Source organism: Dipodomys merriami, unplaced genomic scaffold, assembly GCF_024711535.1.
Source record: "Dipodomys merriami isolate MVZ:Mamm:240054 unplaced genomic scaffold, mDipMer1.0.p SCAF_5, whole genome shotgun sequence".
NCBI lineage: Eukaryota > Metazoa > Chordata > Mammalia > Rodentia > Heteromyidae > Dipodomys > Dipodomys merriami.
The window spans coordinates 404531-428064 of NW_027206068.1; the positions used below are offsets into that span (position 1 = coordinate 404531).

The following is a 23534-nucleotide window of genomic DNA, read 5'->3' on the forward strand; positions in this document are numbered from 1 at the left end:
TCCCTGGCTAATGTTAAAGGACTGCTAATGACATTGGTTGGCCTGCTAATGCTTTTGCTGATGGTTTTTCTATGCCTTCCTTGCATTATACATGCACTGCAAAACTCTTATGAGCTTAGCGAGCCAGTTACATAAGATCCAGCTCCAAGTGAATGAATTTCCCCTGAGAGGAATCACAGCCAGAGATGGGTAAGAGGGGGGTGTCAGTCTGACCAACCTAAGACAGGGCCTTCAGCTTCGCTATGAAGAAGTCCCCAGTGATGGGTAAGGCAGACAAGGTGATCCACCCAACCTAAGACAAGTGGGTTTGCTTCTTTAAACAAAACGGCAGAGATGTTGGGAGCTGACAGTAAAGTTCAAAGGTCATCTTGACCCTGTGCTCCATTAAAGGCATGTACAAGGAACTGGCTTACTGCCCAGGATTGCTTTGCTATGTCTGCCGTTTGTTTTAAATTTTCCTTGTTTTTCTGGCCTGAGTGTGGAGGCCCACGAGGATGCACCATGCCATGCCGCATGTGTGGAACTCCCAACGCCCAGGCTGCTCCCATGTTCTGAAGACAACTACGACCTTACAACATACTGACTTTTATATATGCCCAGGAATTAATCGAACTGCTTCAGACATTTCTAACCGTAGCGGGGCTGATGTTTATTACTGTGCTAGGTGGGGATATGAGGTAACTGGGACGGGCTCTTGGATCATGCACAAGGGCCCTCTCTATCCTTGTCTGGTGAATCTCTCCCCCCAGACTTGCCTCGAACCCCCTTGCGTGGCCAATGCTATTCTTACCAATGTAATCGTGTTAAAATGACCTTTATAATGGAGGGAAAAGGATAACTAACTGGGAGGTGGGTCTGCCATTAAAACAAAAAAGGGAGAATCTGTGGAGCACATGGGCAGCAAAGATGGCGCTGAGAGGGGGTTGAGTGGACAGAGCCCGATTTTGCTGTAAGGCACGTGGGCAGCAAAGATGGTGCTGAGAGGGAGTTGAGTGAGCAGAGCCCGATTTGCTTTATGTTCAGTGGTTCAGTGCATAACCAGCCCCTGGACGCTTAGGTGCCTGATAGGGTGTGACCTTTACAGTGATTGGTTCCTTTTCCTCCCCTCCCATGCACCCACTCCTTTTTGCTATAAAAACTGCTTGCTCTGTGTTAATAAACAAGTTCCTGCTTGACTTGACTCCCTACTGCGTCTGATTGTCTCCCAGGATCTAAGGGAGGCTGGGGAACAGGCGAGCAGTCTCACTTACCTTTCCTCGGATGGGGTCCATCTTTCATGGGACAGACAAAGACCTGCTTGTATGGCAACTGAAGCCACCCAGTCCACCAGAGCCAGGCCTGGGCTCACCGAGGGGGTTCATCTTTGACATCATTCATGAATATTTACAAATGCAAGTACTCACCGACCAGGGCACTGACAATTCGTTCTTCTCTTTGTAGGAAGCTGTCTAGCCATAGCCACACCTGTGTCACCCTGTCAGCACCTGTCTATAGGCATAGCTGAGAGGTGATTTTCGAGCAAGTCCTGAAGAACCAGGAAGGGCACAGGCCTGCGATCCTCCATCCACAACATCCCGAGTACCTGGATACAGGTGTTTTGTCAAGACTTCTAAACTGGATATCTGCATGAATTTGTCTTGAACAAACAATGCATACTGTTACAAAATTTAAACACAGCCAATAAATTAGTAAGGACTATGGTATGTGAGGACTGTGAGAAGATGCAGACAGTACCATGTGTGGTCTATACTTGTTTCTGTGTGCTTCCCGCATGGCTGGGGAGAATGCACACAGTGTGAGGACTGCAGAAAGGCAACTGGAGTGAGGACTGAAAATCCCTGTATCAGTTACTAGTTGAACAGGAAATGTTGCCTTGGTCCTTTGCTTGTGGACTCAGCTGGGGAGGTGCTGGGAACTTAGCAGTTGGGACCTAGTGCAATAGATCACTGGTTAAGTGTCTGTCCTGCCCCTTCCTGTACTGTGCAGCCTGCTTTGGCTGCATGAGAGAAGCAGCCTCTGCCATTGCTCACTGCTGATGAGATGATGTCTGACTTACCACAAGCCTCTCACAACCAAGCCTGGACTGAAGAGGCCGGAAGCAAGCCAAAACACTCCTTTCCTCCTTGAAACAATTTCTCTCAGTCACTTGTTGTAGACAAGGAAAGTCTAACAGCATCCTTGTGAAGTTTCTTGACTTCTGTGTCTCAGTTGCCCCTTCAGGGAGTCAGTATACAGACTGAGTCAGAAAACACTTGTAAAAGGCCAGACCGTTCCGGAGCAGGGTAATATATAAGGATTCCACTTCTGAGCATTTACCCAAATGATCACAAACAAAACCATACTAAGGCTACCAGCACAAATATGTTTATCGCAGCATTATTCACCATAGCTGAGATATGGAACCAACCCAGATGTCCCTCAGTAGATGAATTGATCAAGAAAATGTGATATATATATATATATACACACACACACACACACACACACACACATATGTATATATATACACACACACTCATATATAAAATGGAATTCTATACTTCCATCAGAAAGAATGACACTGCCCCATTAGTTAGGAAATGGCAAGACTTAGAAAACTTATATTAACTGAAGGAAGCCAGACCAAAAGAAATATAGCTCCCATGGTATCCCTCATTTGCAATAATTATTACACATCTAGGATAATTTTATCAGATGAGTAGTTCAACAGCTCTATAAATATGACCATAGAAGATGATGCTAGGTGATATGAACCCCAAGATCTGGACCCAAGAGGTCTTTCTTTGTTGTAGTTTTAATGTACTATGTGAATATTTTGGTTTCCTTTGTATGTTCTTCCCTCTATGGTATAAACCCTGTTTCACTATACTTGATTTTGGTACCCTGCATCTTGTATATACATTTGTCTAATTTGGGGAGGGGAAAGGGAATAACAAAACTCTGAACCAAGGACACAGGATGACCCATTGCAACAATGATACCCAAAAGACAGTGTATTGGAAATGAACTTTACAACTGTGCTGCGGGAGAGCAGTGAGGGAAGTGTGGGAGGGAAGGGACAGTAGGAGAACAACAAGGGAGCGGGTAACAATGCTTGACAAGAAATGTACTCATTCCTTACTCATGTAACTGTAAGCCCTCTGTACAGCAGCTTTACAATAAAATAAAATTTAAAAGAATTGGAAAAGGCCCGGCCATGCTACTCACAAGACATTGCTCCTACTGCATTTGTACAGCAGGGATTGGAGGGACAAACTCTTCTTTTTTAGGCAATTTGTATTGTGTGTGTGTGTGTGGGGGGGAGTCATGGGGCTTGAACTCAGAGTGCGCACTATCCCTTAGCAATTCAGCTCAAGGCGAGCACTCTACCACTTGAGTCACACGCCACTTCAGTTTTTCTGAGTCTCACGGAGGGTCCTGCCCGGGGTTGGCTTTGAACCGCAATCCTCAGATCTCAGCCTCCTGGGTAGCTAGGATTATAGGCGTGAGCCACCGATGCCCAGCTTTTTTTTTTTATGGGCAACATTCATAATCACCCTGTGTCCTCATTCACTCAACTATACTGTCCAAAGGTAAGTTAAGGAATTTTGTCCTAAGACAACAGTTATCAGTAGCTATTAATGTGTGATGATAAGCTCCAGGTATATGTCATGTTTGACCTGAGGTGTCTCATTCTAGCAGAATGGGATAAGCTGGAGGGAGAGAGAAAATAACTGGAAACATGTGAAAGCATTCCTCCAAGGCACCATCAGAAGCCAAGGAGTGTAGTCATTGGCTATGACAGCTAAAAGACATTGGATATAAATAAACTTTAGGTAATATAAACAGTCTGATCTATCTCAGAATGTTTATCATGTCTTCAGATATGAGGCAGTGAAGAATGGCAAGATGTTTCTCACACCTCCATTTCTTCATCAGTAAAGCTACATAAAGGGGACTGGGAGCAAGGGTGCAGGCCTAGAGTCCCAGTTACTGGGGAGGCTGAGGCATGAGGATCACTTAAGCCAAATAGATCATGATCCTCCTGGGAAAAGCAGTGAGAAGCCCATCTCTAAAATGAATACACAGATAAATAAAATACAAAGTATAGATTCTAGCAGTTCACTTGGGAAACATGCTTCAATTCTGTAAGCAACAATTCACTTACTGGATCATGGAGGCAACACAAGGGGGACTAATTTCTAGTCTTTGGAGGGTGACAGCTTTGCTGCACTGGGACAACTGGCTGTGCCCTTTGGGTTTTCTCTGTTGTCACCCTTGTGAACAATGGACAAAGCGCAAAGTCTCCTTCTATGCAGGTTTCTCAACACTTACCATCTGTCTTTGGTCTCCAGATTCACAGTCATTTGCATATACTGCTCCTCTTCTTGCTCTTCCAAAGTGGCAGACACCAGAGAAAGCTCACCCAACAAGGATACCAGCCAGGTCAGATGAAAGATGCTACCAAAGCTAGAAAGCCATACTGCTTTTCTTCCAGTGGGCCAGCTGTGGGGAATCACAAACTCTGTGAGGACTAGGAAGAAGAGAATGCCTGACAAAGAGCAGGACCCAGGTACAAGGGAGAGCGCATGGACACAGGGACCTTGCCTTACCAGGCAGCCAAATGTAGCCTTAAATAAGAAAGCCTCTTGTAGGTTTGAACTTCAATTTTGCTAGTAAAATGAGACATGCTACTGGCAATAGCACACATTTCAGCTAAACAGTATGATGAAAAGATCTAGGCTTTAAATATAGGAAGTTTACATGTACTTAGGTAGACACACACATACAAACACATACATTTCACACGTGCACATGCATATACACACACCTCTTCAATAAATGATTTAAAGTCACCCGGCAGCCAGGCACAGTGGAGCAAACCCGTAATACAAGCTACTTGGGACATGGAGACTGGAGGAGTGTGCTTCAAGAACAGAAGTCTGGGAAAAAGTCAGTGAGGTTCTATATATAAAAATAAGGGCCTGTGGTCCCAGTACTCACAGGCAGGACTAGGAAGGTCACTGACTGAATCTGGCACCAGGTAAATGTTCAGGACCCTTTGAAAAACTAAATTAAAATGTGTTGAGGCATAGCTCATGTGTAGCAGGTAGAAAGTCCTGAGTTATTTTCCTCTGCCACCAAAATTGTTAAAGTCTTCTGCAAGAGGAGAACAATGATGGTCTGCTAGCTCCTAAAACCCAGATTCTTATCAATGGCACACATGAAAATGGAAACAGAGAAACAGCAACACCTTTCAGCTAGTTCAAGAGCATCAAGTTGATGGAGTGCTAAATGTTTCCTTATATCTTCACAAAAGCACACTCTGAAGCATGTGTGAATTAGAATTTCTGCTTGATCATGAAACTGACAGCCCACTTTTGTTCTTAGCCCAAATCTTAAACAGAACTAAACTTAACACTTCATATATGTTGCATTAAATTTGTTAATCAAGTCTTATGATTCTGACATTAACACTTAAATCAATGAGCATGTTCTTGAGAAATACAAAAAGAAGTTGTAGCTAAGTGCTGGTAGCTCATGTCTAGAATCTTAGTTACTTGGGAGACTGAGATCTGAGAACCACAGTGTGAAGTCCTTTGGGTCAGGAAAGTCTGTGACACTCCTATCTTCAGAAACCACCATAAAGCCAGAAGTGGAACTGTGGTACATGGTGGAGTGCTAGCCCTGTGAGGAAAAGCTAAGAGAGAACACACAGACCCTGAGTTCAAGCCCCAGAGTAGATACACAGAAAAATTCTAAGGAAGCACACATAAAAATTCTGACACGGAGACCTTGCCTTACCAAGAGGCTAAATGTAGCCTCACAAAAGCAAGCCCTTTTAGGTTTAAACTTCAATTTTGTTAGTAAAATGAGACATGCTACTGGCAATAGCACACAATTCAGCTAAACAGAATGATGAAAATTTTCTAGGCTTTAAATGTAGTTAATTTACATGTACTTAGGTAGACACACACATACATATGCACACGTGCATGCCCCCCCCCCCACATACACCTCTTCAATAAATGATTTAAAGTCACCCAGCTGCCAGGCAGTGGAGCAAACCTGAAATACAAGCTACTTGGGACATGGAGACTGAGGGAGTATGCTTCAAGACCAGCAGTCTGGGAAAAAGTCAATGAAGGTCTATATCAAAAAATAAGGACCTGTGGTCCCAATACTTGCAAGCAGGAATAGGAAGGTCACTGACTGAATCTGGCACCAGGTAAATGTTCAGGACCCTTTGAACAACAAACTAAAGCAAAAGGTGCTGAGGCATAGTTTATGTATAGCAGGTAGAAAGTTCTGAGTTATTTGCCACTACCACCAAAAATGTTAAAGTGTTCTGCAAGAGGAGAACAACCATGGTCTGCTAAGCTCCTGAAACCCAGATTCTTATCAACTCCATGTGAAATGGCGCATATGAAAATGGAAATAGAGAAAACAGCAACACCTTTCAGCTAGTTCAAGAGCATCAAGTTGATGGAGTGCTAAGTGTTTCCTTAAGACTTCATATATAGTGCATTAAATTTGTCAATGAAGTCTCATAATTCTGACATTAACACTTAAATCAATGAGCATGTTCTTGAAAAATACAGTGACCAGCTGAATGCTGGTCACTCATGTCTAGAATCTTAGTTACTTGGGAGACTGAGATCTGAGAACCACAGTGTGAAGTCCTTTGGGTCAGGAAAGTCTGTGACACTCCTATCTTCAGAAACCACCATAAAGCCAGAAGTGGAACTGTGGTACATGGTGGAGTGCTAGCCCTGAGAGAAAAAGCTAAGAGAGAGCACACAGACCCTGAGTTCAAGCCCCAGCCTTGATACACAGAAAAATTCTAAGGAAGCACACATAAAAATTCTGACAATTCAATTGTTATCCTTGTCATAAGTCTCCTACATCATTTTCAAGCATCAGGATAATGAGGTTCCATTGTTTTGAAACTCATGAGGAGATAAAGTATCTTATCACTCATTGAGGTTGAGGATCCTAAAGATCTTCTTTCTCTATCTAATAAAAGACACTCAGGTGGTCCTGATAACCACAAGAACATCCATCCAAACACAAGAGCAGGAATCTCTAACATGCTTTTCTAGTGTTCATGCTCAAAGAATGATTACCAAACAATAAATGATCCAATTACAATACATGAAATACTGTGCACCCAGCCAATGTTCCTGTAACTTCCAGGGACAAGGAAAGGAACTGCAGACTAAAACTGACCTGTGAAGACAAGGGACCCTTTGTGCTGTTCTTTCCCCAGCACTTCTTTTTTCAGGAATGCAAATTTCTCCATCAAGAGTTCTCTGTGGTCTTCCTGCAGGACTTTTCCTATCAAGACAAAAATGGGTTACATAAGCCAATTAGCAGTACTGGGTACAGCTGCACATCTTGAGAGGCTGTGTCAGCCTCAGGACAGGACAGGACTCATGTCCCTTACAAATATTTCTCTTAGCCAGGTCTCAGTGTCTCACTACTGTAATCCAAGCTACTCTGTAGGCTGAGATCTGAGGCCTGTGTTCCAAAGCCAGCCTGGGCAAGAAAGTCTGTGAGACTCTCATCTCCAATTAACCGCCAAAAAGACGGAAATGGAGCTGTGGTAGAGCAGTAGACTTGAGACACAAAAGGTCAAGGACAACATTCAGGGCCTGAGTTCAAGCCCCAGGACCAGCACAGAAACAAATACTATCCTAGTCAGGTGTCTAGGCTGACCCCACACCTCCTTCCACATGCCAGCTGAAGCGACTTCAGGTCAAAGCTGAAAACAAATAAAACTCTTAAGAAAGCAGGATGGTAGCCACCTGTCACCTGTCTCCACAGACACCATGAAACTGCAGAGGTGCCTGAGAGCCCACACGGGGTTAATTTGTGTTCTAGAAAGGATTCAGTGCCTGCCACACACACACACACACACACACACACACACACACACACACACACACACACACACACACACACACACACACACACACACACACACACATCTATGACTTGAACAGGAAGGAGTTAGACAGACTAGAGGAAGAGAGATATGACTCTCTTAAAACTGAAGGAACAATGATTGATCAAATGATCGTGTCTTCAGGGTCACTGAGGAGAACATTATTTATAACTCAAATCTTCAGTTGTACCAGTAAGATGTTAACAGTTTTTGATGTATGGTGGCATTTTCATATCTAGGAATGATGCTTCCCTGTATGTAAAACAAACAGGCTCACAGGTTGCCTGGACTTAGGTGAATATCTAGAATAAAACAGAACACACACATCTGAGGATCGTGGTTCAAAAACCAGCTGGGGCATGAAAAGCTGTGAGACTCTTATCTCCAATTAACCACCAGAAAACCAAAAGTAGAGAGCTATCCTTGAGCTCAGTGACAGCACTCAGGCCTTGAATTCAACATACAACTGACAAAAAATAAAAAAATAAAAACTGTATCCGGTCTATTTGTAGTGAAGCTGTCTTGGGCGAAGAACACTGACTACCCATTCAACACTGCTAGCTGCAGCAGATCCCAACACGTGTCATGTCCCCCTCCTTTCTTAGCTATCCTGCAACAGGGTAAAATAAAACTGCTCCAAAGCATTATGAAGGCCAGCATGTAGAGGCCCAGGTCCCGTCCTTCCCAGATCATACCTGAGATGTACTTAAGGAAGTTGAACATCCAGGAGGATGTGGAGGTTCTGGAGCAGTTTGGCAACCTTAGTATGTGAGCAATCTCTAAGACATGTTCAAGCAAAGATAACCATGACTTCCACTGACACTACTTTTTCCAATACATGCCAGGCATTCTGCTTCAGGTGAAAAGTGGCAGGGAGGGAAAAATATGGGGGGAAAATATAATGCCTGGTCAATATTTGCACAATGATGTTCATTGTGGCATTGTTCACAATCACCAAGAGATAGAAACAAACGCTCATCACTATGTGAATGCCTAAACAAACTATGATGTATGCACAGAATGAGATAGTACTCAACAAGAAGGAAATCTCAACATTTGCCACAACATGAGTGATTAGAGAGGAGGAAATGCTAGTTACAAGAGACAAACAGTGTAATGGCAGTAAATATGATTAAAGTTGTCAAACTCTTAGAACATTCTAACAAAAAGGCGAATGTTGGTGACCGGGGCGGGTCAGAGTGAATGGTGGGAGTTGTTCAATGGCAAGTTTCAGTCAGGCAGAATGAAAAAAGTTCTACAGGTCTGTTGCAGAACTGTACAAAGATGGTCAATATTAAGAAATGACATACTTTAAAATGTTCATCGTGATACAATTCATGTTCTTCTTTTCTGATGTCATGGTTTGAATTCAGGGCCTCATGCTCACTCAGTATGCCTCTAGTCTTGTTCTTGGCTTGTACTTTTAGAAATGAAGTCTCATAGATATTTTTACCTGGGCTGACTTTGAACTGTAATACTCTGTATTTTGGCTTCCTGAGTAGGCAGGATTATAGGCATAAGTCACTGGCACCCAGCTATGTTGCTTTAACACACACACACACACACACACACACACACACACACACACACACACACACACACACACACACACACACACATGAAAGAATTTTAAGCTGGGCACCTGTGGTTCATACCCATAACCCTAGCTACTAAGGAGCTGAGATCCGAGGATCCCAGTTCAAAGCCAGCCCAGGCAGGAAAGTCTGTGAGACTTTTATCTTCAATCAAATCACAGAAAAAGCCAGAAGTGGTGCTGTAACTCAAGTGGTAGACTGATAGGCTTGAGCAAAAGGAGCTCAGGGACAGCACCTAGGCTCAAAGTTCAAGAGTTCAGGACTGGTAACAAAAGTAAGAAAGAAAAAAGAAAGAAAAGAGGAAAAAGAATTTAAAAACCAAATAATTTTCTGACCCAGTGAAGGACATAGCCCTCAGCAGAATTCAGCAGAAAGCACCTCCAGGAAGCTCACACACAGTAGGGTTTTGCAAATAAAACATAAAGTTGCCTAAAACCTACTGGATACTATTGATCATTTCTATTAAAATTTTAATTAGTAACAGTAATTTTTTAAAGCTATCATTACTGGAAAGCTACTTTTGTGCTGATTTTTGGGCATTATTTCATGGACTCTTCTTAGTGACTTTCTATGACCAGCATCTCATCTCAGTTATATATTGCTGCATGAACAATCCTAAAAAGGAGTGGTTCAAACAATACCAATAGTTTTAGTCAACTTAGGAAAAGGCCAGGACTGGTCTGTGTTCAAGCAGAGTCAAGGAAACCCAGGCTTACTGGATGATCCACTTGCAAGACTGTCATTCACATGGCCAGGATTGTTCCCAGGCATTTACCCAGAGCTCAGCCAGGCCTGCAGGCCCCAGGCCTCAGTGACTCCCACATGAGTGTGGGCTTCCTCAAGCATGGACACTGGATTCTAAGACAAATATATGTAGGTGCTTAGCATTTTGATCATGTAACTTTGCAAGGACATGCCTGGATGCAAAAGATGAGGGAACCCCATTAAATTAAGCATGGACAGAATGGGAGAGGATGAGGGCCTTGGCCTTGGAATCCCAGTCCTAGGCTCCACAAGAAAGATGAGAATCAGCTAACCATTGGGTCACTGTGACACTTCCTTCTGTCTCTGGTTCCAATTAGGGTTGACAAAGACCTCGTGGAAACTGGCTGCTATCCACCTTGGGAATATGGTTGCATCTACAGATGGTGGTAATGACAGGGACTGGTCTGGTATCTTTACTGAGTAAAGGTGTCTGCCAAGGGCAGCCCTGATGAGGTTCTTCTTTCTGACTTGGCTTCTGGAGCAGGTATTGGGAGCTATGGTTAGACTCCTTGTATTGATCACTTCCATGGCCTTGTGACTTTAGTCTCATATGAATCTCCTAGCAACACAGTAGACTGGAACAGCTATATGGTCTGCCATTCTCCCTTCCTTCAGTGCTCTTGTACACACCACTGGTGGCCATTCTCTAAGAAGGTCTTTCTTATGCCCTCCTATGAAAGGGCTCTATATGTGTATCCCTTCTGTGTCATCCAATACAACATTTTTTCTGGACTAATATTGCTAATTGTTCATTTATTCCCCTAATTGAAGTTTTAAAATGACTAGTGCTTTTTCTTCCTATTCTTTTTCATTCAGGGTCCTTATAACTACTGAGAATGTATAATCTAGTGAAAATGCATAATCATCTGTATTTTCTTGGAGTAGAGTAGGTGAAAGGAAGCAGTGATTAATATACATCTAGATAAGCTTCCCGAGAGTTTAATTTCTGAGAGTGAGTATATATAGGAGCAACTTTCCACAAGCTTTTCAAATGACTTTATTTTCTGGTACTGGGGCTTGAATTTAGAACTTCATGTTCTCACTTCACTTTTTCCCTCCAGGGTGGCACAATTCAATTTGAGCTACTTTTCTACTCTTGACATCATCTTGTTAATTAGAAATAAGGGTCCTTTTAAATAGGGATACAGGTGGACCCATTGCAACAATGAGAAGTACAAGTGGTTATGTCGAAAACAAACTTTACAACTTTGGGGGGGGATTTGGGTGGGGAGCGGGTGGAGAATGGGAAGGGATGGGAAGGGGAAACAAAGGAGGAGGCTACAATGCTTGATAAGAAATGTACTCATTATCTTGCCCATGTGATTGTAACCTCTCTGTACAGTATTTTCACAATAAAAGAAAAAGAAAAAAAAAAGAAATAAGGGGTCCTGTAGATTTGTTTGTAGATTTGTCTGACCAGGCTGGCTCTGAGACATTATTTTTCACATCTTAGCCTTAGGAATAGCTAGGATTATAAGCAAGAGCAACCAGTGAATGACTTGATGTGTCTTTAAATAAAACAAATGCTCATTGGCTCATGTTTCACTCAAGGATTATACGGACTTAGCTATTATTTTTGTGACAAGTGGTTGTTCTAGGTCTAACTTCAATTCGCTTTTCAGGAACTCCTCTTTAGTTACTTGGTAGAATCTGGCTTTTTAAAAAATTACCCTGGATTCTCTAAATCTTTTTCATTTACATGCTTTACAGGTTTTTCTTTTTTCCTCTTGACATAGTTTTCCATGAATAATTAGTTGTGCTTACTGAAAAAAGGAAATAGAAATTAAAAGCCCAGGGTTAAGCCAGTTACTGGTGGCTCATACCTATATCCTAGCTACTCAGGAGGCTGATATCTGAGGATCATGGTTTGAAGCCCAGACAGGAAAGATTGTGAGACTGTTATCTACAATTAGCCAACTGAAAACTGGAAGTGGAGTTGTGATTCACTGTGGTAGGGCACTAGTTGGGAGCAAGAAAGCTCAGAGACAGCACCCAGGCTCTGAGTTCACAACCCCATCCCCAACAGGAAAAAAAAAGGCAAGGGATAAACTCTAAAATTACATCAATCACAAAATTCAGAAGTGTGAGAAATGGACCCAAGGAATGCCCCATCTTTTTTTTTAATTTAATTTTATTTGTGAACATACTGTACAGAGGGGTTACAATTACATGGGCAGGATAATGCGAACATTTCTTACCAAGCATTGCAGACTCCTCCTTTGTTTACCCTTCCCATCCCTTCCCATCCTCCCCCCTCCCCCCAATTTCCAATCCTTCTCCTTCCCCCCCCTTCCACCGCCCCCCCCCCCGCACCGACGTTGTAAAGCACGTTTTGGACATGACAACTTGTACTTCTCATTGTTGCAACAGGTCCACCTGTATCCTTAAACACTGGTTTTTCCCCATCTCCTCCAGAAGTTATACTGACATCAAATATAGTGAAAGCAGGGGTTATACTGTGGGGGAGGGACATACAAAGCAACAAAGAGATAATCTTATAAATGCGTTAGAAACACATGCATGAAAGAAAAAAACATTAAAATACATATCTAAGGGTTCATTTTCCTGACATCACATTATCTGACCTTTTCCGCTTGACTCATACATATACTAGATATTGCAAATAAGGGAAACCATGGGACCTATGTTTCTTTGGGCCTGGCTTACTTCATTTAATATAATTTTTCCAAGTTTCTCCATTTCCTAACAAATGGGGAATACCCCATCTTTTGAAGGAAGTAGGTATGACCAGGGGGCAGGTAACAAACGATGTTGATTTTTAATTAAATTGTCTCTCTGAGGGATCTGAGTAATTGGTACCAAGTAAATCTGCATTCTGTACCTTCAATAAAGGTGATTCTTCACTTAGTGCTAAAAAAATCAAATATTTAAAAGACGTAGTCTGGGGCCTTATTGAAACCCTGACTTCAATGCCTAAGACCAGCACAAAAAATGTACTTTGACCATATTCATCAACAATCATCATCTCCATTGTCCTTCCATCTAACACTCATCTCAGCTCCAAATAGACTGTTTTACTTGTCTCTCATGCATTCTTTAGAATATATTTGTTGCACACCAAGTTTCACCATGGTATTTCACACATGCAGCTTTAATAATCGAGTCTGGTTAATCTCCTCTATTGCGCTCTCTTTCTTTATGTTCCTATGTATTCCTGTGGCTCAATGGCTTTCAGTGAGATTTCTTATGCCATCTTCACCTAGGCATAATGCATTTTAAAACCTTTTCTCCATCCTTCTCTTTCACTCTTGTTCTGCTAACCAACCCCAATGTCACAATCATGTTTGTTTTCTTAACCAATAAACAAGAACAAATCTGTAAAATGAAAACTGGATTTAGACTGCACATTTTTATAGTGAGAAAGATAAAAGAAATGAGTTGATAGCTCAAGAAAGTGGTGGTAACAGAAGCAGGGCAGCACAAGCACCTGAAGAAACTGAACACAAGTGAACTAGGGATGAGGTGGTGGACTTTGAAAACAGAACTAGGCAAGAAGCTCTCCAAAATGACTTTGTTGACATGCAATTATGCTCCATGGTAGTAACAGTTTTATTTATCTTCACCATGTTAGAAGTAAAATCCAGGTACATGAAACAAGAACCAACTATATAAACATATAGGTGACAATTATATACATTAGTTGGAGTCCCTGGTAACCTGAAAGCAGTTTAAATTAAAAAATTTAACAATATACCCTTTTAAAAAATGACTTACAGGTTACCCTAGAGTACTAAGTAACCATGTTTAGATGAGTTCAGATATTAAAAGTAAAATTGGCTACAACCTTCATTAAAAACTCAGTAAATAGCCGGGCGCTGGTGGCTCACGCCTGTAATCCTAGCTACTCAGGAGGCTGAGATCTGAGGATCGAGGTTCAAAGCCAGCCCAGGCAGGAGACACCGTGAGACTCCTATCTCCAATAAATCACCAGAAAACCGGAAGTGGCGCTGTAGCTCAAGTGGTAGAGCGCTCGCCTTGAGCTGAAGAGCTGAGGGACAGCGCCCAGGCCCAGAGTTCAAGCCCCACGACCGACAAAAAAAAAAAAAAAAAAAAAACTCAGTAAATATAGTATAGTATGTACAAGCAGCACATAGTGCCAATTTTGTTTGCAGCTATTATCATCGTACTCTAACTCAAGCTGACAAGTTACACCTTTGTCAGAGCTGCAGTTAAATCTTGAACTAGTGCAGAATCCAGTTGTGGCAGATTGCTGACCTGGCATGTCTAGATGAATGTACTTGTTTTGGGAGTCATGTTCTTTGTCAGCCCCAAATTTACCATGAGTATATTCTTAGCTAGATGGTGCATAACAGAAAGAGATTCCTCTTTTTCTTCAAGTAATGCTAAAGAGTTATTGTCCATTCTCCTTCACTAAGAATTTCTCCAGGCTAGGCACTGGTGGCTTATTCCTGTAATCCTAGCTACTCAGGAGGCTGAGATCTAGGGATCTTGCAAGGTTTGAAGCCATCCTGGGCAGGAAACTCCATGAAACTTATCTTCAATAAATTACTCAAAAAAGCCAGAAATGGCACTGTGCTTCAAGTGGTAGAGCACTCACCTTAAGCAAAAGAAGGTCAGAGACAGAGCTCAGGTCCAGAGTTCTAATCACATGACTGGTAAAAGAAGGAGGACGAGGATGAGGACGAGGAGGAGGAATTATTTCCAGTGCAAAGCTGCAATTTAATGAGAAAGGTATACCATTTCATAGTCCAACATAGTCAGTTCCATCAGGTATTTGGCTAAAGTATGCTGCTCTATATCCACATCTCCAGTTTTCGATGGTCTATGAAGGAGGTACAGGGGTCAAGGGTGGCCCAGACTAAAGTTCATAGCTCTTAGAGTCTTCCACCTGTCTGATTTGGTGTTGAGTTCTATCCTGTGTAAATTCTGTTGTCTGCTAAGATCTGACTTGTAGGTGACTTTCCACATTTGTTACATTCATAAGGTTACACTCCTCTGTGAACGCTCTGATGCACACTCAGATTAAACTTCTGCTTGAAAGACCTTCCACAATTGTTACATTTATAAGGTTTCTTTCCTGTGTTTGTTCTCTGATGAACATTGAGGTTTGTCTTGTAGTAGAAGGACTTTGCACATTTGTTACATTCCTAAGATTTCTCTCCAGTGTGCTCTGATGCCTGTGTAGATTTGATATCCATCTGAAATACTTTCCACATGTCTTAAATTCATATGGCATCTCTGATGCTTAGTGAAAGCTGAGTTGTGCTTGAGAAACTTTCCACATTTTTTTTTTACATTCATAAGGTTTCTCTCATTTGTGGATTCTCTGATCATTTCAGAGACTTGATTTCTGGCTGTGTGTGTTCTCTGATGCACACTGAGGTGGAACTTGTAGTAGACATTCCACATGTGTTACATTCATAAGATTTCTCTCTTGTATGTGTGCTCTGATGCTTACTGAGATTTGATTGATGGCTGAAAAACTTTCCACATGTGTTTCATTCATTCATAAGGTTTCTCCCCTGTGTGTGTTCTCTCCCCTGTGTGTTGACGCCTGTGGAGATATGACATCTGTCTGAAAGACTTTCACATGTGTTACATTCATAAGGTTTCTCCCGTGTGTGTGCTCTAATGCATGCAGAGATGTGATATCCATCTGTAAGACTTTCCACATGTGTTACATTCATAAGGTTTCTCCCCTATGTGTATTTTCTGATGCATATTGAGGTTTGACTTATAGACAAAAGACTTTCCACATGTATTCCATTCATAAGGTTTCTTCCCTGTGTGTGTGCTCTGATGCATGGGGAGGATGAACACTTTCCACATGTGGTACATTCATATGGTTTCTCTCTCGTGAGTGTGTGTGTGTATGTGTGTGTGCCCTGATGCTTGAGGAGATAAGACATCTGTGTTACATTCATACGGCTTCTCTCCTGTATGTTCTCTGATGCACACTGATCTGTGATTTCCAGTTGAAAGACTTTTCACATGTGTTACATTCGTAAGATTTCTCGCCTGTGTGTCTTCTCTGATACACACTGAGGTATGAGTTTTGCTTGAAAGATTTTCCACATGTATTAGATTCATGTGATTTTTCTCTTGTGTGAGTTCTCTGAGGCCTGCTGAAGTCTGGTTTCTGGTAATTACAGTCATTACATTCATAGGGTACCTCTTCTGTGTGAGTTTCTTCCTGTACAGTGAGGTCTGGTTTATAGTAAAAGGATTTCCTCTGTTTTATATACCTAAAAAGCCTAACTTTTTCCTCCACTGTGTTGCTATTGGTGATCACAACTTGTAACAGATGTCTGTCTGGAATTTTCTGGCACATTTCAATGAAGCCAACTACTTGCTGGACATCTAAAATGTTTACCAAAAAAGAAGAATAAAATCATGATAGCATCCAAGCATTTCTTAGAGACTACTCATGTAAAGGTAAAGACATTTCCTCTCACCCTACTTATTAAAGATTCAGAAATAATAGCACTAGGAATGGATTTATGAGAACTGTATGCATTTCTCCCTAAGGAGTTACTTAACAAATACTGATATAGTCATGTTCTTCTCTGGTTCTTTACATTTTAGTCTCTGTTTTAATATCAGAGGAAATATTTAGTCAAAATACTCAAAAATTGACTACTAGTGCTTTTCAGCTAAGTATACAAAATCTGATATTTATTTACCTTCCTTTTTTCCTTTATTTTAGAGAAGATTTTTGGTTCATTTTGTTTTGCACCAATTATGGGTATTTTGTACTACTTTCCTACTGGAATTGAGATCGGTTCTCTGAGCTTAGACATGTTTTTAGAGATGTATAAAAGGATAAATTGCCTGTGACCTCACTAGGAGAGGTGCTTGAGAGGGAGGATATATGTTTATGTTTTACGAACTCTTAACTTCTCCCTGAAAATTCTAGTTGGCATCTATGGGGATTTTCAAGTCTTTTCTTCTCTATGTTCTACAAAATGTCTTTCAAATTGCTATTTTCATAGAGTTGTCTCCCAGAACCACAGCCTACATGGGAGACACTAGCCCCTCAAATTGGGCATGTTATCTTCACTTAAAAGCCTCAGTTCTGAATCCCAGGTTTGTGTTCCACCTTTGAGAAACCTTTTCTCACTTATCTGAGGCCTGCAAATCTGCTGCTGTCCTCCTTAGTTCCTGGTACCTTCTGGCTTCAGGATCAACACAAAACAGGTCTCCTGTAAGTTTTTCATTTTCTCTTTTCTTTTAGGATGCTTTCCACAAAGACATATGAGAAATGTAAAACTTAAATGTAAACCTTAAATACTCACTCACAGATTTTAGGATGTTCCAAATGAACTGTTGGCTCGCTTGGCATTGAGTCTAAAGAACAACTTCTCTGCCCCACCCAGTGTAGGGACCTTAGGGTTCTGTGAGAACTATGAGTACTTGGAGAATGGCTGATGCTGGCAGAAAACTGATGGATGAAAGAGTCTTTAACCTGTGTTGGAGTAAACACAGGATTATGGCTGTCTAATCCGCTGGAATAATCCTGTCAATAAAAGGAAATGTGCCTTGAGCACTTATCTTACTGCCTTCTGATATCTGGTTTTTTAGTGCTTAGAATATTCCCTATTGTTCTGTTCCTGCAATTCCCTTAAACTAGTCCTGGTTAAAAAAAATCTGAAGGGAAATAACAAAATGTTGAAATAAGGATACAGGTTGACCCACTGTAACAATGAGATGTACAAGACATTATGTTGAAAATGAACTTTACAACTTGGCTGGGGTGGGGAGGGGTGGGGGAGGTGGAGGGGGGGTGTTTGAGGAGGTCCGGAGGGAAGGGATGGTAGGGGAAAAACAAAGGAGGGAGTAGTGACTATGCTTGATAGGAAATGTACTCATTACCTTACGCATATAACTGTAACCCCTCTATACAGTTTCTTTACAATAATATATATATATATATATATATTTTAAAAAATCTGACCATATAGAAGCAGAAAAAGGGGAAACATTTTCTGTTAAGTCATATCTCTCAGTTAAATTCATTCCTTCTCTCGTGGTGTTTTTAAGAGATTAGTGCATGTCTTCATCCATTGCCCCAGGACCTGCTGGAAAGAACCAGCAACACAGAAATGCAGATCAGGGATGTGAATGAACATCTCAAGAAAGTCACATCTTCTGAGGTCTGCTCTTTTCAACATCCATGTCCAGCAAATGCTGACTCACCTGTGATACTCCTGTCTGGGGCTTCTCCCAGCCATGGCTCTGCCCCTTGCTCCAGCTTCACAATCTCTTCAGGTTTAGGAACACAGTGCCCTGTTAATAGGAAGTACATAACTATGGCCTCTCTACTGCAACCTAGTAGAGAAGGCTTCTCCTGAACCTATTTTCTCATTTCTCACCAATTCTATAGTTGACCTCCATAAGTATGTGCTTTTGATTTTAAATTGCTGATTTCCAAATTCATGTCTCCAATAGTGATGTGTACTTTATAACATCGTATTTCAACCTATATACTAGATATCAACTTTGGAAAAGTGTCACATTAAAATTAAATTATCTCTAAGTAAATAATATCTCTCATCTATATATTTTCTCTGTCTCATCCAGGTAAACCTATCTTTGTGGATCTCATCTTACAACTAAACATATTTGGTTTGGGGGTTTTCTTTTGTTCTAAAAATAGTATAAGTTCTTTAACAGGAAATATGTTTGGTGTATATTAGCACAAATATACCAACACATGTGAATTATTCAACTAACAAGCATTGAAGAAATACATGAATTATTAATAAATGCTTATGGGAAAAGACTGTAGAAATGGATGGTCAAAAAGCAACTGAAAATATACAAAAACTAACCAAGAAGAAATTCTATGAGTCAGAAAGTGACTGGAGTCTTAGTAAGACTTAAAGAAACAAAAATGGGGAGGTAGATTTATACAGGAGGCACCGATGAAGACTACTTAAGGCAGACATACAATGCATGATAGGAGCTGCCCTCACATGTGGAAGCTGTGGAAACTGTTGAGAACAGTTCAGCACAGCCACACTGGCTCTGATCTTCACAACCTCCCTATCCAGAATCCACTGAATCAACTGGTGAGTTCTATTCTGAGAGTTCTTCTCCCATCTATGGCTCTGTTGTTTGCTCCAGCATCATAATTAACTCAGATTTGGTAACATAGTGCCCTGTTATTGGAAAGTAATATAGAACTTTCACCAGACTACTCACTCAACAGCTTGAGGAATGACAAGAGGTTTGGCTTCAGGAGTTGTGCAACCAAATTGAACTTTCTGTTATGGGGACATAATGGTCCTCAAAGACTAGAAGATAATATCTAAATAGCATTAAAGGGCTGGGAATGTGTCTTAGTGGCAGAATGCTTGTCTAGCATGCATGAAGCCCTGGGTTTGATTCCTCAGTACCATATAAACAGAAAAGGCCAGAACTGGCCTTGTAGTAGAGTGATAGCCTTGAGCAAAAGAAGCCCAGGAACAGTGCCCTGACCCTGACCTGAAGCCCCAGGACTGGATCGATAAATAAATAAATAGCATTAAATCTGATACATGTTCATCTATCTATCAAGAAGAAAGCCCTTGTTCCTGGGAATTGATGTGACCTTTGCTCACCCAAGGACACCAGGTTGCTATAGATCTCCAGCATTACATCCTTATACAGGGTCCTCTGAGCATCATCCAGGTCTTTCCACTCCTCCCAGCTGAAGTCCACAGACACATCCTCAAAGAATACCAACCCCTGTAATGTTATATTTCAAAAAGTTATTAGCCCTGAGTCATGAGAAAACCAAGTCTGAGGATTCCATTCTTCTACATGTATGTTTCTGTCTTACATAAAATGGTTGAAGCTTGCTCTGTTATCTATGCAGTATGGGAAAGAAAAGTCAAAGTAGAACTATCTACCTCTATACTAACATTAATTACTAATACAAGGTTTCCCTTATCAATCAAGAAATGCTTTTACTGCTAGCAAGAGACAATAAGTTACAAATTACCTTCCAAGGACCCAATGATCTGCACTAAAGGCATCAACTATAGACAAAGATGCCTAGAATCTAAGCTATACAGAGCTCTGTCATGCAATTACAAGAGTTGCATACTACATTAGCAGATCTACAAAACACAGTGTCCAGGTAATTGTAACCCCTCTGTATGGTATTTTCACAATTAAAAAAATAAAGAAAAAAGAAAAAAAACAAAGTAACACTAAGCTGGGTTCTGGCTCATGCCTGTAATCCTAGCTTCATAATAATAGCACACAGATCATACATCAGAATAGAACAAGGTATATGCTTAAAACAAAGTCTCCCAAAACATGTAACAAAAGCAATGGAATTGAAGAGATTGTTTTTAAATCAAACATTACAATTGGATAATTAATACTTCTTTTAATTACCAATAGAACAACCAAACCAAAAAAAAAAAAACAGCAGGAACACACACATGGATAACATTGTCTTGACCTCACTGTTGTTCATCAAGCATTGTGTGTTACACTTGCCAAAACACACTGAAAATGAAAATGAATCTCTAAGCAAAACCACAAATTGTAAATATATTATTATTACATGATATATTTCTAACAATCTATGATTCAAAAATCTTGCAGAAAAATTAGAATGGGTCTGGAACAAAAATGTATTGTAATATTGGCATTTATTGTTTATTCATGGTGGCCACAAACTCAATATCTCCACCTTTGGGTGAAAGCAAATTCCTCCTTGGAGGTGGGCTGTACTTACTATTTCCTTTTTCAAGAAAACCTTTCATGGTCAGAAAAAACAAACTGGAAAAAGAAAGAAGAAATCATCAGATATGGTGGGAGGCTGAGGTAGGACTATTATTTAAGCTTATCAGTTAGAGAGCAATCAAGGAAACCCAGAAAGTCCTGTCTGAGAAAAAAAAAAAAAAGAGAAAAAAAGGCAGGGAAATAGATTTAATACCAGAGGGAAGGGAAGTGAAAAACAGTATGAGGGAGGAAAAAGGTTCATGAAATTAACTTTGACACTTATTTCTTGCATATAACACCAAAAGTGCATAGAACAAAAGCCAGACAAGTTCAAATATATAACATTAAAAATGATGCCGGGTGCCAGTAGCTCACGCCTGTAATCCTAGCTACTCAAGAGGTTGAGATCTGAGGATCATGGTTTAAAGCCAGCCTGGGCAGGAAAAGCCTCAGACTCTTATCTCTAATTAACCACCAGAAAACCAGAAGTGGCACTGTGGCTCAAGTGGTAGAGTACTAGCCTTGAGCTGAAGAGCTCAGGAACAGTGCCCAGGCCCAGAGTTCAAGCCCCATGACCTACCAAAAAACTCAAAAATATGATAAATATTGGGAAAGATGTAGAAAATACTAAATTGGTAGATTTCTGGAAGGAATTCAAAGTGGCCAAAGATGCTGAAAGAAAGAACTGTATATACAAATACTCAGGAATATGGCTCAGTGGTTCTAGTTTTGTATCCAACCAAAGAGAAAGCAGGGGTTTGAACAGGTATTGGGAAGATCATTTTATAGTAACTACTCACAATAATCAAAAGACAGAAGCAAACCACTCATACATTAATAGACTTAAAAATACAGTAAACAAATAGCTAGGATATGGAAACAACCCAGATGCCCCACTACAGATGAATGGATCCAAAAATTGTGGTACCTATATACAATGTTATATTATCTAGCCATTAGAAATGACAAAATAATGGCATTTGCAGGGAAATGGATGGAGCTAGAAGGAATCATGTTGAGCGAGGTAAGCCAAGAGCAAAGAGACAAATGGTACATGGTCTCCCTGATATGTGGATGTTAAATCCAAAATGTAAGGAGATACGACAAAGTAAACAAGACTCGAGAAACAAAGGACCTCCACTCATCTGGTCCTATCATTACTAAATGACCCCATGTTGCTGACCACATATATTGTATATATGTGCACACATCTGAGTGAAACTAGGAGGAAGACACAGAAACAGGGGAAACCATACAACAGTGGGACCCATCAGCTTCACTGAACATTGACCAAAATGAACTAATCAACTCAATGGCAGTGATGGGAGAGAGGGAATGAGAAGGAAAGAGGGAACAGCTGACACAAAAGGAAAGAAGTGTATATCTTACCCGATGTGGAAGAAATAACTGTATTGTCACAGCTCATAGAATTTACAAACTTTATAGACCACAATAAAGACAATTTGCCCCAGGAAGGTTAGAATGTGTTTGTGACTTTAATTAAGTATCTCTATCTCACAAGACTGAAATTACAATAAAAAATTCAGTAAACACATAAAATTTAGTGTAATTATGATTTCAAAAAAAGAAAAGAAATTCTAGTACATGCTACAACACTGATGAATCTTGAATAAAGTAAGCTAAATAAATCAAATGAGTCACAAATAAACGCTGATAGGCTGGGCGCCAGTGCCCCACACCTGAATTCCTAGCTATTCAGCAAGCTGAGATCTGAGGGTTGTGATTTGAAGGCAGCCTGGGCAAGAGAATCCCTGAGACTCTTCTCTACAGTTAACTACCAGAAAAGATATAAGTAAGGTGGTGTGGAAGTGGCAGAGTGCTAATCTTGAGCAAAAGAATCTCAAAGATAGTGTTCAATCTCTGAAGCCAGTATTAGCATACATTCATGTTTTTTTTTTCTCTCTCTCACATACATACACAAAGAATAGCTATGGTAGAATTTCCTTTACTGAGGTTCCCAGGGTCAACAAACTCATAGAGACAAAAACCAGAATGATGGTTCTAAGAGACTAGGGTAGAGAGAAGTGGGAACTGCATGTTTCATGAATATGTACAGCTTTGTATAGGGAAGATGGAAATACGGATGGATGGAAAAGGAGGTTGCACAAGCCCAGGTCTCAGACAATAATAATAACAATGGTTAATGAGCCAGGTATGGTAACAAACACCTAAAATCCAAGAATATGGGAGTTTGAGGCAAGATTACTAAACAGCCTATGCTATATATCAAGTTCTAGAAAATCTTGGACTATACAGCAAACTTGTCTTCAAATTTACGGTAAAAAACTAATGTGACAAATATTAAGTTATATAAATTAGCTTAAAATATACTATGTACATATATACCTATTTTCCTTACTGACTTTAAGTAATTAATAGAAATTACAAAGAAAAAAGAAAAACAGGTGGCTCACATCTGCAATCATGGCAAGTCAGGAGGCTGAGATCTGAGAGTTACAGTTTGAATTCGGCCCAGGCAGGAATGTCCATGAGACCCTTAATTCCAATTAAGCAACAAAAAGCTG

General features: G+C 40.7%; 1 pseudogene; it reads right to left on the minus strand.

Moving 5' to 3' along the window:
- The window catches only part of LOC138810000 (biliverdin reductase A-like), a 36843-nt pseudogene that overhangs the window by 7552 nt on the left and 5757 nt on the right, over positions 1–23534 (minus strand).